Source organism: Notolepis coatsorum (genome assembly GCF_963971535.1).
Source record: "Notolepis coatsorum genome assembly, chromosome: 1".
Lineage (NCBI taxonomy): Eukaryota > Metazoa > Chordata > Actinopteri > Aulopiformes > Paralepididae > Notolepis > Notolepis coatsorum.
This window is the reverse complement of record NC_140165.1, coordinates 173800024-173818709: the sequence shown is the minus strand read 5'-3', so window position 1 is coordinate 173818709 and position 18686 is coordinate 173800024.

The following is an 18686-nucleotide window of genomic DNA, read 5'->3' as shown; positions in this document are numbered from 1 at the left end:
AAGTGTCCAACTTAGAGTGCAGCATACATGTGATGTATTCACAAGGAATACAGTCCATAATAATGTTGTGCCACGATCTCTTTGATGGGACGGGACCTATTCACTGACATCTTCAACCTGTCCTTGGAACAGGCTGTCATCCCCACCTGTCTGAAGAAGTCCACCATCATCCCTGTACCCAAAAAATCTACGCCCGCTTGCCTCAACGACTACGGCCCTGTAGCCCTCACCTCCATAGCCATGAAGTGCTTTGAGAAGCTAGTGAAGGGCTACATCTGTTCCTCCCTCCCCATCAACCTGGACCCTCTGCAATTTGCATATCGCCCCAACAGGTCCACGGAGGACGCCATAGCCCATGTGCTGCACACAGCAGCATCACACCTGGACAAGAGGCAGGGGAACTATGTGAGAATGCTGTTCATCGACTACAGCTCAGCATTCAATACCATAGTCCCCTCCAAACTCATAGCCAAGCTCAGGGACCTGGGCTTGAACTATGACCTCTGCCAGTGGGTCCTGGACTTCCTGACGGGAATAGCACTGCACAAGACCGTAGCAGACTACAAAGAGTGACACGTTCAGCCGAACGCACAATTGGAGGGGGGCTTCCCACCCTCCAGAACATTTACAACAAGCGGTGCAAGGGGAAGGCTAAGAGAATTATTAAGGACTCGAGCCACCCGAACAACTGCCTCTTTGAACTGCTGCGGTCAGGCAAGCGATACCGGAGTCTTAAGGCGAGCACAGAAAGACTCAGAAGAAGCTTCTATCCTGAGGCCATCAGGCTGCTAAACGAACAATAAACACTATGCAACAACCATCAAATGCACACAGCACACACACCCACACGCACACACTCACTTAAACAAACAACACACTGCAGCACCCACTCTCCACACTTCAGATCACACAAACACACTTTATATTTATTGATAAAGGATTTGCACTACAACTCGTACACCTACTGTAAATTGTACCTAAATTGCACCTCATCCTATTTCTGCCTTGCACTATATAGTATTGTATATTAGTACACTACACAGTATTGTATATTATATGGTAACTCAGTTACGTCTATTCTGCATCGAACTGAACACTGTGACCTCATTTATTTTTTACTTCTAATTTACATGCTATACTATGTTATTTTATTTCATACTTATCTTGTCTTGCACAGTCTCTGGAGCGTAACAGTAAGAAGCATTTTGTATAAAAGTATTCTGTACTTCTGTATGACAACTATTAAAGAAACTTGAAACTTGAACTTCCTTGATCCAGAATAAAAGGATGTTTTTCTGGCAGCAAACGTCAACAAGTTGAACAGTCTCCTATGTTTGAAATTAGCAATATGAATATCTTGGAGGCCTAGTAAGAGGCTGAGGGGATCCAGTTCGATGGGGGTCTGGAATATATCAGATAGTTCCTCCACAATGTCGAACCAATAGCTCTGGAGCTTTACACAGGACCAAAAGCAGTGGATGTGGTTTCCAATCTCTATCTTGCATTTAAAGCAAATTGGGGACGCATTGATTTGACAAACATTTGACTTTTGAGGTGTGTGTGTGTGTGTGTGTGTGTGTGTGTGTGTGTGTGTGTGTGTGTGTGTGTGTGTGTGTGTGTGTGTGTGTGTGCGTGAGATATATATAGAGAGAGGGGGGGCTTTGGTAGACTATTGCATTGGTCCATTCACCCACCAACAGTGCAGGTGCTGAACTGCTGATCCGAATGTATAGGTGAAAACCATATTATGCGTTTTCATCAATAAAAAAATTACCAAAAAAAATTCTGCTTGCCCGGTTACACGCGCTCACATTCACTGGGGGCCTACAAATACATTCTTTCATGGGGCCCAGAATCTGGAGCTACACCCCTGGCAGGAGTTATATGTATGCGGTGTGGGATTGAAAGGATTAAAATTTGTTGAGATTTAGCGTACTATAGAAAATAGAGATTTGTCTTTTGGAGAGCTGTAAGGAGAGGGCTTTCTCTACCTGCGAGGTGGAGCTATTGGTTAACAGTGAGGTGTCCTTAGTGATAAACTGTCTAAATTGTAAATATTTGAAAAATTCCGTTTTCAGTAAACCATAACGCTGCTGTAGCTGTAAAAAGGACATTAACACATTCAGTGCCAGCTATTAGACGGGACCCACTGTAGCAATGCCAACGCTTTAAAAGATAGGAGTGCTTCACCTTGTTTGTAGAGCTAAATCTATATTCTATATTATAGCCATGGATACAATACTATGGTAATTTTACAGTGACTTTCTTCCGGTCAAGATACAAAAAAGAGATAATTTGTCCATGCATACATCCGTGCATTATCCCGTAGTGAATATAAGTATAATTTCAGAGTGGTCTGGGGTAATTCCCGAAAGGCTGAGTAATAGCCTTATACGTCAATTCTATTATAAGCGTTGGCGTTTCTTGCCTGGACACTACTATTCCCAAATCAAATCTATATAGTAGGTATTATGTTTCATCATGAATGCATTAAAGGGAGGGGGGGGGTCGTTTCTGATTATTTGATTACCAGTAACGGCATTCGTATTGAACACTAAAAACGCTTATCAGCCCGATCGATATAAAAACATTGCACGATCAAGCAAAAATTTACGTCAGATAGTCCTTACCTGTGATCGGGAGTATTCCAAAAATAATATTCCAATTGTTTGATCGCCATCTGGTACATCCGATTTCCATTTGGTCCACGGCATAACCCACCACAACATATGGATCAGGATATTTGACGCGCTTCAATGGAACCGGGAGAACCGCAACCGTTGGCGCCCAATAACGACTTTTTACGTTTTTGGTACAGAAAGTGTTAAGGTCTGACCATCAAATAAATCACCAAGATTGGTTATGCCCTGTGTATGCCAGACCCTGAAGCCACCATCAATATGGCCCGGCTTAAAGTCAGGGTTGCCTACGATCGGGGTATAAGAGGAGAAGTTAACTTGGCTCGGTCCTCGACCTTACGGACGGACATCCAGGCCTTGATTGAGCATAGTGTGATGGGGTTGGAACATAGTTTCCTAACAGACTTAAAGTCTTTGATAAATAGTAGGTTCCACAGGGGGGATTTAGATTGTGAAGATTCAATGTCTAGCCAGATGGAGACTGGGTCTGATCTGAACCAGTCAACAAGCACCCTAAGGTGCGCTGCTAGTTGGTAATGTCTTATATTAGGCATCAATGCCATCCATCTGTAATTTGGCCATTTTCAGACGTGGTTTCTTCCCATTCCAGATGAACGAGCTTAGCCAGCCTTCTAGCACCTTGATAACCTTATTTGTTAACAGCACAGCGATCATAGGAGGATATAACAGTCTAGGGAGTACATTCATCTTAACTAGAGCTATCCTACCCAGCCAGGAGATCCATCTAATTAAATCTGCCCTCATAGTGTCTAAGAGAGGGGGGAAGTTGGCCTTGAATAATTTATCAAAAGTGGGTGTTATAAATACTCCTAAGTAAACAAAACCGGAGGGTGACCAGCGAAAAGGGAAGGGCTCGGGCAGGATCGGAATGGATTTCAGCGTCCCAAGTGGCATTGCTTTGGATTTGGTGAAGTTAATTTTGTACCCCGAGATGGTTCCAAATGTGGAAATCATCCGGGTTAGACATGGAATAGTAGAGTCGGGTTTGGATATGAAGATTAGTACGTCGTCTGCATAAAGAGTAATTTTGTGCTCCCTTTCACCAACCCTGATGCCTGAGATCATGGCCGACTGCCTTATAGCCTGAGCCAGTGGTTCTATGGCTATATCGAAAAGTAGAGGGCTAAGAGGGTCCCCCTGGGGGTTCCGCCGTTGTAGGGGAAAATTGCTAGACCTAAGTCCGTTAGTCAAGACCGCCACCATTCGTGAGTTGTAAAGAACCCTGACCCAATCAATAAAGGTGCTTCCTAGGCCAAATTCTGCAAGGGTTAAAAATAGATACGGCCATTATACACGGTCGAAGGAGCCTTCTCATGTTGTCGCTAGAGTTCCTACCCTTAATAAAACCTGTCTGATCTTTGTTAATAATGAAAGGGAGCACTTTTTCTAGACGCGTGAACAGGACATTGGAAAGTAATTTTTTATCCGAATTAAGAAGGGCTATAGGCCTATAGGAGGTGCACTTTTCAGGGCATTTTCTTTTTTTAAGGAGGAGACAAATATTGGCCTCCCGTAGGGACTGGGGTAATATTCCGACCTCAGAGGAGTGATTCAGCATTGCCAGCAGGGGATCCAAGAGAGTATGACTGAACTCCATAGAATTCGCACCCGAACCCATCCGGCCCCGGAGCCTTACCAGATGGCATACCCTTCAAGGCTTTACATTCATGTTTTAACCTCTAATTAAATTCCGATGACCCGCCCCAAGTCACCGCACATTTACAGCCATCTGTCTGTACACAAACACTGCAAATAACAGTGAATAAATACATTAACGAAGTAAATAAATGACAAAAGACACAAATGATAAGTTTGACGAATTTCATATAAATTCCATTGTGTGTGTGCGTGTGTGTGTGTGTGTGTGTGTGTGTGTGTGTGTGTGTGTGTGTGTGTGTGTGTGTGTGTGTGTGTGTGTGTGTGTGTGTGTGTGTGTGTGTGTGTGTGTGTGTGTGTGTGTGTGTGTGTGTGTGTGTGTGTGTGTGTGTGTGTGTGTGTGTGTGTGTGTGTGTGTGTGTGTGTGTGCGTGCGGACACACTCCAAGACATGTACATTGTCATTGCATTGAATTGATTGATTGATTGATTGATTGATTGAAAACGTTATTAACAGATTGCAGAATGGGTACAATACAGTACAGCTCAATACACACAATTGTTAAGGGGATGCAGACCAGAGAAAGAGTTTTGTCTTGTTTACATCAGGGTCCCCCATTTTCAATTCATCATGAAGCAGTCCGTAAGAGGGACGAAACTACGATAGTCCTCCCTGGATTCCTCAATGCATGGGGAGAGGTGCTCTTAAATTGCAGGTGATAGCGTTTACATACAGAAACGCCATGCCAGCTCCTTATAATGGCGTGGTGGCAATGGAAGCTGCATTCATTCCGATGGGGGAGGAGAGCTCAAACCTATAGCAACACCATGGCAGTCAGGTGCGAACACTAGCCTGTGTGTCCACCCCCCCCCCCCCCCCCCCCCCCCCCACTGGATTATCTGGCATCTGTCACAGACTTCGCTGCATTATGGATTCTCTTATAGAATAGAGAGAATGAGGTTTTAAATAACTCATCTTAAACCACTCAACATACATATGCATATGTGATTATAAAAGAGCTGCAGCGTGCCGTGTTCTCAGCTTGAATACACAGCGCAGATGCGCTGGCAGATTGAGACCGTTTTCAAATGTCCAATCTAACGAATTTCGTCTGCTCATGAATATATAATAGACACTTTTCTCACATTGCATACAATAAAGTATTTGAGCACTTTTTTTATGATATAATTAGGTTTTAGAAAAATATTTGAAGCATTTTTTTTGTTCTGTCAATAAATGCATTGCTTTTTCTCCGTTCTCCGCTTGATATAATTAATCGAGTTGCAAACAAAAGGCTGTGGGCTTTCAGAATATTTCGATTTTATCATGAAATTCAGATGAATTCAGACATTTTCAAAAGCCTAGAGAAAGGTTGTCTTAACTTCATCATTATAAATGTCAAATTGAAATAAATATTCTTCATGGGTGCTATGGATTTCGAGACCTATTTCTGAAGCCTGTGGCTGTCCATCCACGCTGTAAATCGGGATCAGTTCCGTCAGGCTTTGCGCCTCCTGGTGGCACATAACAGAACAGCAATCAACCTCAAAATCAACCCCGTCTGCACCGCGGTAGAATGGTAGACGGCCCTAATGGCTGTAACTGTACACCAGACCATACGAACCACACCATACTAGCTACACCAAACCATAGTAACTATACCACCTGGAAGGGGGTGTGGAGAAGGCCTGGTCTCCTTGGGAGTTGGCCTAATCCTGCTCTCACATACACACACACACACACACAGGCTCTGTGCACAGCCAGAGAGGCCGACTTCAAAGGAGACAGCGGGCTTCCCTGCTCACTCATGGAGTTACATAACCTCCGCTATCGAGACCTGGAACAACAGCCAGTCTGTGAGCAGGGGGGGGGGGGGGGGGGGGACCCTGCAGCGGATCCTCGCTGCCTTTCTAAGATAAATTTACAACTTAGCATTTATTCTGTATGACTGAACACCCCCCCCCCCCCCCCCAGAGCATACCACTCCAAAAACACATGATTAATTGCCAATGCAATACAGCCCTAACCCTAACCCACCCTCCCCCACCCCACAGCGTCATTGGAGTCTTGGAAAAACACACGATTTATCGGCTATGCAACACAGGTACTGCTGGCCTTGGAGAAGAGTTTCTTGGAGGGGTTTTTATCTAGGCTGAGACCAGCTCCCCCGCCCCACTGACACACTTCACCGCAGGCTATTATTAACAGGCAACTGTGAGCATTGAGGAATAGCTCAGGTTCTTTTTGTTCAAAACCAACAGAACATGTTACTAGTATTATTAGAACCGTCACAGTGAAGCCAGCACATGTTACAGCGTTATCAGAACCATGACAGTGCAACTACAACATGTTATAGCATTAAAAAACTGAGCTCCCTCCAACCTAACAAAGCCACTGGCCATGACAATATCCCCTCCTAATTCCTCAGAGACTCAGCAGCCACCATCACCCCAGTCATCACACACATAATAAACCTCTCCATGAAACAGGGACACGGTGCCCAAAGACTTCAAAATCGCGAGAGTGACCCCCCTGCACAAAAAAGGCAACAAATTAGACCCAGGCAACTACCGCCCTGTTTCTATTCTTACCTCCATCTCGAAAGTTATGGAAAAAGAATTCTACGAACAGGTAGAAAAGTACCTAGCGGAAAATAATCTAATCTACGAATTCCAATCTGGCTTCAGAACATCCCACTCCACTGACACATTGCTTCTCTATTTGAACGACCACATCAAACACGAGGTGGACGCGGGCAAATACTGCGGCATGGTCATGCTGGACCAAAAGTCCTTCGACACTGTCAATCACTCCATTCTCATTCATAAACTAAAAGCAATTGGTTTTGATTGGTGTTGTCAGGAGATTACATTTTTTTTTCTAATTAATTACAGGATTTGTAATTAATTAATCTAATTAATCACATTTTAATCGCATAACCATTTTAGGCCTGATATTCTATATTCTATAATCATATTTAAAATGGCATGTGTCCGGATGGCAGAATTCAGTACTGTATCTACAAAACCTTCTGTTTAATTTATTCATCCATTTATTCATTTGCTTAGATTTTTCAGGTCTGGTAAATTTTTGCATGGTGTTATTCACAGTCAAAGATAAAACAATTTGGTTCATTACAATTTACTCAAGCCTAGTAACAGACACAGTATTTCTGACACTGGGAATACATTCCCTGAGATCCATAGATGTCCCTAGAATCAGATACCAAGAACATGCAAATGGACCATGTTAAAACAAAGTCTGTAAATGTGTATTCTACGGTCTTATGGAATGAATGAGATAAAAAAATAAATAAAAAATGATAAATTTTTAGTTAATTTTCATAACGCGATAATTTGCTGTGAAATTAATTTATCTAATTAACGCGATAAACTGACAGCCCTAGTTTTGATAGTTCATCAGTGAGCTGGATGCAATCCTACCTGGAGGGGAGAGAACAGATGGTGGACGTAAACGGTACTGTCACCCCCCCGGTCCTATTGGACCAGCCATCGGACTTTCAACACCACTCATGAACAATACATATGTTTATTAATTTGGTCTCTGTCATACTCACTAATCTGTTGTCTGTGTATCTGCTGTCTGTGTTGTGCCCCATTGTCTAGTCTAGTGATGTCTCCCCTGTGTATGTATCTATGTGTTATTTACTGTCGTCATGTTTCAGTATTTTACCCCAGGTTGTTCTGTCTTTTCCACGCAGATGTGTCTTGTTCCCAATCACCCTCATGTGTCAATTAGTCTGTGTATATTAGTGTTGACTGCCCTGCCTTCCTGTGCTGGATCATTGTTCATGTTACCCTCGTCCTCTGTGCTGTCAACCTTATGTTTCTCCGTATTCCCAGTGAGTCCGTTTTGTATTGTTTGCCACGTTAAGTAAAGTGCTTATTACTTTCATCCACGACTCGTGCTTCATCTATTTCATCCTCCACTACCTCTCCTCGTGTTAAGTCTGCATTCCGGGTTCTACTCATCTCTACCACCGACAACGACATGCCAACGAAACGTTCCAGGAATCGTAACACGGTACACTGCACCCCCCCCCCCCCCCCCCCCCTCCCAGTGAGCTGTGGTGTTCCACAAGGAAGCATACTAGGATCGCTGCTGTTCCTAATTTATGCAAATTACATGTCATCAGCTTGTGACTGCAACTTGTTCCTGTTCACGGATGACTCAGCACTGCTGGTCATAGATCTATCATAGATCTATTCTGGCTGCCAGGCTTCATCTTTCCAAATACTGACTGCAGTATATTTCTCGAATTTTACATGGTGGGCAAGAATCAAGAATCAAGAAGAATCAAGAGGTTTATTTGTCACATAGATACCAGGGCATACAGTGCAATGCGGGTGGTCATGCCCGCATTGATTGTGCAAAATACAATAATAAAATAGGCATAGAAAAAAATAAACATAGAAAAAATTAAAATAGGTAAGACACAAGATATGCATGGTAAAAAAAAAAGACATGCTGAGTTCGTGAGAAACTGGTTCCTATATACACACTGTTATGTGCATGCAGGCCTGATCACTCCTGTGTCACGGGGCATGCAGGTGAGGGCTGCCAATTAGCTAATTGGTGCTGATTGGTTACCTGCTGGCAGCTTTAAAACCAGCCCTGGTAACACACATGCAGGGTCTGTGGTTAGGAGTGTGGGTTAACAGATAGATATCACGGTCTTCTATGCTTGTACTTTAGTTTACACCAGTAATTCCTTGATAGAGTAGCTTTTTGAGTTTGAGCACGGGTTTTGGTGTTGGTTTACATATAGGTTGCGGGCCTTTGAGCCAGGGTCGTAACACACACCTATACTATATACAATTTACAATTTGAACTCTTAATGTGTCTAAACTATACTATTAGTACCTCCTTCCTTTAAAGTGACTTTCTATTTTTATAAAGTGACATTTTGTTTAAGTGATAGTGTTGTGTGTGTGTCTGTGTGTGTGTGTGTGTAACCAGGCTCATTTGACATGCCCTGAGTGGGAGTTGAACCCCGGTCTCCTGCGCCAAGTCACCTCTTGGTAATGGGTCTGGATGCCTCTGGGGAGTGAGTTGTGCCGCTTAACGTCCACAGCCACTTCACTACACTGTTCATCGTGACTGTGGATAGACACGTGTACTTGTGAGTGGAGAGGTCAGTGTTCTGATGGCTTGATGGCCAAGAAGCAGGGAATGGAATATCAGATCATTTCCTCTCTCGTCTTGCAGCCCAAGGATGTGAAATAGATCCTCTATAAAATGTGACTGAATCAATGTCAGGTAGAACAGACATCTATAAGTATGTAGTGAATTGTTGTGTTGCTAAAACATTATGTCTGCAGACATTCCACCTACCTTTTTGACAGGGGTGTAAAGTACTTGAGTAATTGTACTTCGTTACAATACTTAAAGTTCAATACTAATTTCACGACCATACTGGCAACTCTTTTTTTTAACAGCGTCACTGCACTTGCCGCTGCACTTGTGTACCATTTACATTTAGTCATTTAGCTGAACGCTTTTATCCAAATCGACTTACAAGTTTTGTACGACAAGTCATCAGGAAGGGTACAACTCTATCAGCTGAGTAACAATGTTCATCAAAGTGTTGAGAAAGATTGGACGGGTTTCGGCTGTCCTAACTGGGGTGGGCAGTTCATTCCACCATTGTGGGGCAAGGACTGAGAAAAGGCAGGTTCTCCTTGATGACCCTCCCCGAGCTCGGATAGGAGTAGGTCTGAGGCGGCCAGAAGATGCAGAGCGTAGGGGTCTTGAGGGTGTATAGTTAGAGACCATTGACAAGAGGTAGACGGGAGCTGTTCCCTTTGCCGCACGATATGCCAGGTCGAGGGCCTTGAAGTGGATTCGTGCAGCGATGGGGAGCCAGTGCAGGTCCCTAAGAAGTGGGGTGACATGGCCGACTTCGGTAGGTTTGAGATCAGGCGGGCGGCTGCATTGAAGGAGAGGCGAGCTGGCCTGGAGACTGATGAGGGTAATGGCTAACGGCGTGGATATTGGGCTTAGCTACACAGATCTGAGCTAAGCTGTCAGGCTTCCTGCCTGTTGGTGCTCCTCCCTCTCTTTACTATATACTTTATTTATTATTATATTACTATTATTATTGACATTATTATTTTGCACATGCTATATTTTATGTTTGTATGCCAGTGGTGATGTTCCTAACAAATTTTCGTTGTACCAACAATGACAAATAAAGTTCTATTCTATTCTATTATCTGTCTCTCTTTCCCCTTCTCCCGCTCTCATTATGGTCAAGTAGGTGCAGGTGTGTTGTCAGCGAGGCAGCTGATCTGAGGTCTGTGGGCAGAGTACATTAGGGTATATAACCCCTCCCCAGCTGATCTGAGGTCTGTGGGCAGAGTACATCAGGGTATATAACCCCGCCCCAGCTGATCTGAGGTCTGTGGGCAGAGTACATCAGGGTATATAACCCCGCCCCAGCTGATCTGAGGTCTGTGGGCAGAGTACATCAGGGTATATAACCCCGCCCCAGCTGATCTGAGGTCTGTGGGCAGAGTACATCAGGGTATATAACCCCGCCCCAGCTGATCTGAGGTCTGTGGGCAGAGTACATCATGGTATATAACCCCGCCCCAGCTGATCTGAGGTCTGTGGGCAGAGTACATCAGGGTATATAACCCCGCCCCAGCTGATCTGAGGTCTGTGGGCAGAGTACATCAGGGTATATAACCCCGCCCCAGCTGATCTGAGGTCTGTGGGCAGAGTACATCAGGGTATATAACCCCGCCCCAGCTGATCTGAGGTCTGTGGGCAGAGTACATCAGGGTATATAACCCCGCCCCAGCTGATCTGAGGTCTGTGGGCAGAGTACATCAGGGTATATAACCCCGCCCCAGCTGATCTGAGGTCTGTGGGCAGAGTACATCAGGGTATATAACCCCGCCCCAGACATGGAGAAGCTGTCGGATCGTAAACTCTCGTTACCAGTTAGTCGTGTTATTATGCTTGTGTTCGCTATTGTGATACTTCTAGTTGTTCGCCTGGATCTCTCGTTCTTTGACTTGTCTAACTTGTATTCTCATCCTCTCTCCTCAGCCTGCACGGCAAAGACCTGGAGACACTGGCCTGGCTCACAAGGAAGACGTGGAGACACTGGCCTGGCTCACAAGGAAGACCTGGAGACACTGGCCTGGCTCACAAGGAAGACCTGGAGACACTGGCCTGGCTCACAAGGAAGACCTGGAGACACTGGCCTGGCTCACAAGGAAGACCTGGAGACACTGGCCTGGCTCACAAGGAAGACGTGGAGACACTGGCCTGGCTCACAAGGAAGACCTGGCCCGGCTAAGACATGGAGACACTGGCCTAACTCACAAGGAACTGCTCTGACACCTGCCTGGCTGACTATCCCTGTCCCTGCTCTGACCCTGTCTGTCTGACACTCTTGCCCCCCGTGCACACCCTGGACATTACGATTACCACCCCCGTGTACCGACCCCTGCCTGGACATTGACCATCTCATTAAATACACCCATATTGGGTTTTATCCAGTTATGTCTACCGTTTCTCCTTGACTGCACATTGGGTTCCAAAACACAACCGTGATATAAGCTGGCTAACAAACTTTGGAACTTTTGTTGTGGTGAGCTAAGCTAAGTAATAAACTCATGATAATGACAATGGTATCACATTGGGCTAAGGTGGCTGGTCAGTCCAGGGTTGGATGCCTGTGCATTTTCCTGTTACATAACTCTACGCATCCTTGAGGACCTGGTCCGAGCCGGATCATACGGGAAAGGACACAGGTGTTTCACACTGGATTGGTCAGCCAGCGAAGCAGCAAGGTCAGATGAGTATATCAGACCATAGGACAGAGTGAAAGAGGAAGCGTCTTGCCCTCTCTGCTATATTATGCTGCATTGCTGTCAACAAGCCTGTTGTGATCCATGGACCACCTCGATGATTCATGTAATTATTCTTTCTGATTGTTCAATAAATGCAAGACATATTGTTTGAACTCTTTTCCAGTGTCTAACCTTCTATATCCTTCTGTCTTGATTCGAGAAGTAAACAAAACTACCCACAACAACATTGACTAACCTTTTTAGGTTAGCTCCGGTTCATTGCATTAAGCTAACCTCGTGTTCAATTTAATATGCCAAGGAGCATGTGCGTTGGCTGTTTGGCTAGCGGACTATGTAGCTATGCAACAACTATTGCACTAAGCTAACCTTGTGTTTAATTAAACTAACGGAACACACTCTTGGACTGACAAGCTGTACTGCATCGAGTTCACCCTTTAGGCTAACGGCTGGTAGCCTAGCGCCCTTGACGCAATGGACATTGATGACCAAAACAATTTTTTTTAATTACATTTCTTATTACAATACTGTGTACTGTGCTGTTGACTCATTACATGGTAAGCGTAATGTAGTGTTGGGGATATGCGGGCGGAAAGAGCTGGCGTGATCTGTTTTCATGTGTACTGAAAAGCCCGACTCACTTCATTCACTTTACTTGTTCGTGACCATCACTGTTCTTGTTGTGGAATGGTGGAGCTGAGCTGTGTTACTTTGTTATGTTTGGCTGCGTTGTCAAAACTCGCCATTAGCCCTTTCACTGCCACATGACAGAAGGTTAACCCTTTACTATCACACAACCGACTGTCGCTGTTGGTTGTGTGATAGTAAAAGGTTAACCTTCTGTCGTGTGGCAGTGAAAGGGTTAACATTCTGTGAATTGTCGCAGTGAAAGGGTTAACCGTTTTGGTAGTGCGGCGGTGAAAGGGTTAAGTTTATGGATTTATGGGCGGCGGGGACTGACGTAACTGTTAGCTCAGGGGTAGCGTAGGGTCCATGTAGTGTTGATGATAAATCTGTATTACTTTGTTGTTTGGCTGGGTTGTCAACTCGACCATGGGCCTTATGTTTATGTCTGGCTGGGTTGTCAATTCGCCAATACCCTTATGTTTATGGATATACACGGGGGGCGGGTGTTGACGTAGGGCCGGGGCGATATCCCCTCTAAATGATATCACAATATTGTTTGGCTCTATACACGATATACTGTATATCGCGATATTTTGACATTTCCTCTAAAACACTTAAAAATGCTTGATTTAACCCTTTGATGGATATAGTCGCGCCAATATCATGATTATAATAGACATAATAACATATGTCTGCATTAAACCATGAAGATGCTTTCAAAAATAATTAAATGAAAAGTTTAAAAAAAATCTAAGAGTAGTCTACTGACACACTAATACAGAATTTGTTGTACATCTAAGAGAATTTATATAAAAACTCTTGGGTGAGGGGCGGTCGGGTGGCGTAGCGGAGATTGCGCTTGTCACCAATGCAAGAGGCTGCGGTCTCGACTCCCGGAGTCAGCATTGCTTGAGGCTTGGACCGGCCGTCATACTAACTCCTTTGGCTGGGTTAGGATGAGGGCAAGTCGTGGGTGGTGATCTGGCGTTGTGGACAGGTCTGGGCGCTTGGTCAGCGGAGGCAGGAAATGGTGGGGGCAGCGTGACCTCCCACGCGTTACACTTCACCAATGAGAGTCCTCGCTGCCAGGTGAGAAGAGAGCCACTGGCTGTCTCCACATGTGTCGGAGGAAGCATGTGGTGGACTTCAGGGTTCCCTTGTACCAACCAGTAGGACATTTAAATTTACATTTAGTCATTTAGCTGATGCTTTTATCCAAAGCGACTTACAAGTTCTGTACGACAAGCCATCAGGAATGGCACAACTCTATCAGCTGAGCAACAATGTTCATCAAAGTGTTGAGTGCTACAGTGTAGGTTAGTTTATTAGGACAAGTGCATGACAGTACTGTTAGTTAGGGTTAGATAATTATTATTATTATTATTTTTTTTTATTCAGATAATGGTTGAAGAAGTGCGTCTGTAGTCGACGGCGAAAGATTGGACGTGATTCGGCTGTCCTAACTGGGGTGGGTAGTTCATTCCACCATTGTGGGGCAAGGACTGAGAATAGGCGACTTCTCTTTGATGACCCTCCTGGAGCTCGGATAGGAGTAGGTCTGAGGCGGCCAGAAGATGCAGAGCGTAGGGGTCTTGAGGGTGTGTAGTTAGAGACCATTGACCGGAGGTAAGCGGGAGCGGTTCCCTTTGCCGCACGGTATGCTAGGTCGAGGGCCTTGAAGCGGATTCGTGCAGCAATGGGGAGCCAGTGCAGGTCCCTAAGAAGTGGGGTGACATGGGCCGACTTCGGTAGGTTTGAGATCAGGCGGGCCGCTGCGTTCTGAATGAGTTGAAGAGGCTTAGTGGCAGTGGCCGGGAAGCCAGCGAGCAGTGCGTTGCAGTAGTCGAGGCGGGAGATGACTGTTGATTGGACGAGGAGTTCGATGGCTTCTTTTGTCAGGAAGGGGCGGATCCTTCTGACGTTGCTCAGGAGGAATCGGCAGGTTCTGGTCGTCGCTGCGATGTGAGCAGAGAAGTTCAACTGGTCGTCGAGGACAACACCAAGGTTCTTGGCGGTCGGGGACGCAGTCACAGCTGCATTCTCGACTGTGATTGAAAGGTCGGTTAGGGGGGAGGATTTGGCCGGCAGGTGGAGCAATTCTGTTTTGCTTAGGTTCAGTTTGAGGTGGTTGGTCGTCATCCACGCGGAGATGTCGGACAGACAGGCCGAGATCGGCTCAGAGACGTGGATATCTGAGGGAGGGAAGGAGAGGAAGAGTTGAGTATCGTCGGCATAACAATGGTAGAAGAAGCCATGAGACGTGATAATGTTACCTGTAACTGAGGGGTACAATTCCCTGACTGTATTGATAAGTATGGTATCATTAAACCACTACCGCTTTATGTACTTTAATTACTGGCCATACAGTACATGATATATAAATATGATGAACACTTCCCACAATGAATCGGTTCCACACAAAGGTGTAATCAAGTATTTATTGCAGCAAAAGGTACATAATATACTTCTCTGTATTTTACTTTGGATGCGCTTATAAGGCAAAGGAATGTGCGTAGGCAAATCAATAATGAATGTCCATTCTCTGGTTACGCAGGAGGTAATTATACAACCTGAATCTTAGGGAATTATATCTATGGTACACTAGTAATATATAGCGGGAGATACTGGAAGGGTCCCCCCGGTTGTAAGCCAGCAGGGGTAGAGGATCTGTCGGTAGTAGAAAGTCTGGTCAACGATGACTAAGGAGACTCCAAGTACAGGAGACGGTGCAATAGTCTCTTGATCCACAGACGAATACAGCTGTTCTCCGTAGACTGTAGCTCCACAGTGAAGAAAGCTAGCCGGCCTCAGGCTCTCTGAGGCGCAGACTCGACTGGTCTCCTCACAGGGTAAATCCAACACGTGTAGGCGTCGGCGATTCTCCGCTCCATAAATCACAGGACCAAAACAAATATAATCCAGCCGCAAAGGGCTATGTAGTCGTCGGGTAGATTAATCCAGTGTACATGTCCACACGGTTCTCGTCTAGGTCTCCTCGGGTGAAAGCGCCATGAAAGCAGCCCAGCCTGGATAAGCACTCTAGCTGGTACGAGGAAGCGTTGGTGATGCTGGTCACTGTAGAACTTTAGCCGCACGATACACTATACACAAATAGACTATTACTGACTTAATAGAAATATGTCGCACTCGACGGTATAGCGCCAAACTCTGACAATTCAGTTATTAATTCGCACGCGGTCTCAATGCTCTATTTGGGGCCAAAACAGGCCATACTTCACCGCACGTTGTATCGTGGGTGAGGCTTCAACTTATTGGGTAACTCTACTTCTGTATTCACCTGCGCCATATTTATATGCACGGCGAACAATCTAGTGCCAACCTCATTTCTGTCTCGTATCCCTGGGCAAGGCCGGGCATGTACAGACATGTCTTGGCGGTGGCCTTGAACCTGACTCTGGAGGCATGGCTCTGGCGCCTGTGGACCGCTGTCCAATAGGAGAACGAAACATCATGGTCCGTACTAGGCTAAAGGGATATTCCGTGTATGTACAAGGAATATACAAGGGATATCAAACGATATACAAATACTATGCAATATATATCAATCAATAAATATATATATTCGGTTCAATCTGATCCTTTGTAACAGCCGCCTCCTAATTAGTCCCACCTAATTAGCTAAGCAGAGACAGATTAACCGCACTGTCCACTACTCAATGTCTGTTGTGAGGGGTCGGGCAGTTCACAAAGTCATGGGGTCATGGTCGTCATCGATAGTATCGGGGAGCCTTGGCAGTTCTATTAGCCTCGCCACGGGTCGGGTGTAGATCCGTCCTTGGACGAGCACTTCGGCTGCTCTGACCTTTCCGTCGACACCGGTGATCACTTTGCTTACGCGGCCAGCCGGCCACATAGCTCGGGGTAGTGACTGGTCGATAATCATGACGACTGTTCCCTCTGTCAAATTGTCTCTCTCTTTCACCCATTTCTGGCGGGTCTGTAGAGACGGTAGATAGTGGAGTAGGAAGCTGTTCCAAAACTTGTCAGCCAATACTTGACTGTACCTCCACATTCTTCGGCCGTTCGCTTCTTCAGGCCTGTACATTGTCTGTGGTAGCGCAGGGTCCAGCCGCCCCATCAAGAGTGTGTTGGGGGTGACTGGGTCGACATCTGCTACATCACTTGAGACGTAACCGAGGGGCTTTGAGTTCAATACTCCCTCGATCTCCGTGAGGACTGTCATTAGGACTTCTTCCGCCACGGTCTGGGCCCCAAGCACGGCGTACAGGGCTGTCTTTATTGAACGTACTTCTCGTTCCCAAGTTCCACCGAAGTGAGGTGCGTTCGGGGGATTAAACTGGAAGTCAATCTGGGATGGAGCGAGGTGGGTCTTAAGTTCTGGGCCCATAGCTTGGAAGCTCTCTCTCAGCTCTCTTTCTCCGCCTTTGAAGTTTGTCCCGTGATCAGACAATAATATAGACGGTTTGCCTTTCCGCGATGTGAATCTTCGGAAGGCCATAAGGAATGAGTCTGTGCTCATGGTTGGAAGGAGTTCTATATGCATCGCTCGGGTGGTCATGCATTTGAATACAATACCCCACCGCTTCTCGGTTCCTCTTCCTTTCTTTATATACAGCGGGCCGAAACAGTCCATACCGGTGGAGTGAAAAGGCTTGTCGCCGAGTCGGAGGCGACAGGGAGGTAGGTCAGCCATCCGGGGTATACTGGGCTGCGCTCGCCACTTACGACAGTCTAGACAGGTTCGCTGGAAGCGCCGCACTGCTTCTCTCCCTTGCAGTATCCAATAACGACGTCTGATCTCCGCGAAGACTCTCTCTGCCCCGGCGTGATGCACATCCTCGTCGTATTTCTTTATGATCAGCTCTGTGACCTTGTGTCGGCTGTTTAAGACTATCGGGTACTTGACGTCATCCGGTAAGTCTGGAGCTCTCCGCAGACGACCACCCACTCTGATGAGACCATGGGCGTCGCTCTCGGGGGCTAGGTGGATCAGTCTGCTGTCTGATGGGACGGGCTTTGCTCCCTGTAGACAGTCTAGCTCATCGGGGAACGAGTCTCTCTGGGCTCGTTGTAGTAGAAGAAGTTCTGCTTCTTCGTAGTCAGCTGCTGTAATGTCAGTAGTGAGCTGAACCTCTGGGTGGTGCCACAGGAATGTCTTTAGCTGCGCACTCTCTAGGGTGAGGCAATCGTCTATGTCGGGGTCTGTGGAGACGAGTGTGTTCAATCCACAGAACATAGATTTCTTGTTTTCGGCCTCCTCTTTACTCGCTTCCCGTGGGGTGGGTGTAGGCCACTCTTCTTCCGGGAGCTTGAGGAACTCTGGCCCGTCACTGTATAGGTTGTGACGGGTGAGGTCATCCAGGGACATTCCCCGGGTGATGACGTCAGCTGGGTTGTGTTTTGTGTCCACATACCTCCAGCTTGCTACTTCTGTTAAATCTTGAATCTCTGTGACTCTGACTCCCACGAAGACCTTGTATCTGCACGAATCAGACCGGATCCATGTGAGTACTGTCGTGGAGTCTGACCACAAGATTGTTCTTTGCACCGGAATGGTGAATTCACGTTGGATTAACGTGGCGAGTTGCGCTCCTGCTAGGGCTGCGCAGAGCTCTAGACGCGGGATAGATTGTTGCTTTCGTGGGGCTATTCTTGAGCGAGCCAGGATGAAAGCAGTATGTATTTCTCCTCCCTCCTCTCGGGGACGCAAGTAGGCCACCGAACCGTAGGCTACTTCGGAGGCGTCGCTGAAGACGTGCAGGTCCATCTAGCACGTCTCCGGCCTCACTGTGGGTGGGAAGTAGCTGCGGCGTATGTTGACACCTGGGAGTGAGCTGAGTTCCGTCTCCCACTCTCTCCATGTGGATGCAAGGTGTTCGGGTATGGGGTCGTCCCAGCCCTGGTCCTTGTCCCATAACGCTCTTACAATCATCTTTGCCCTGGTGGTGTAAGGTAGAATACATCCCAACGGGTCATA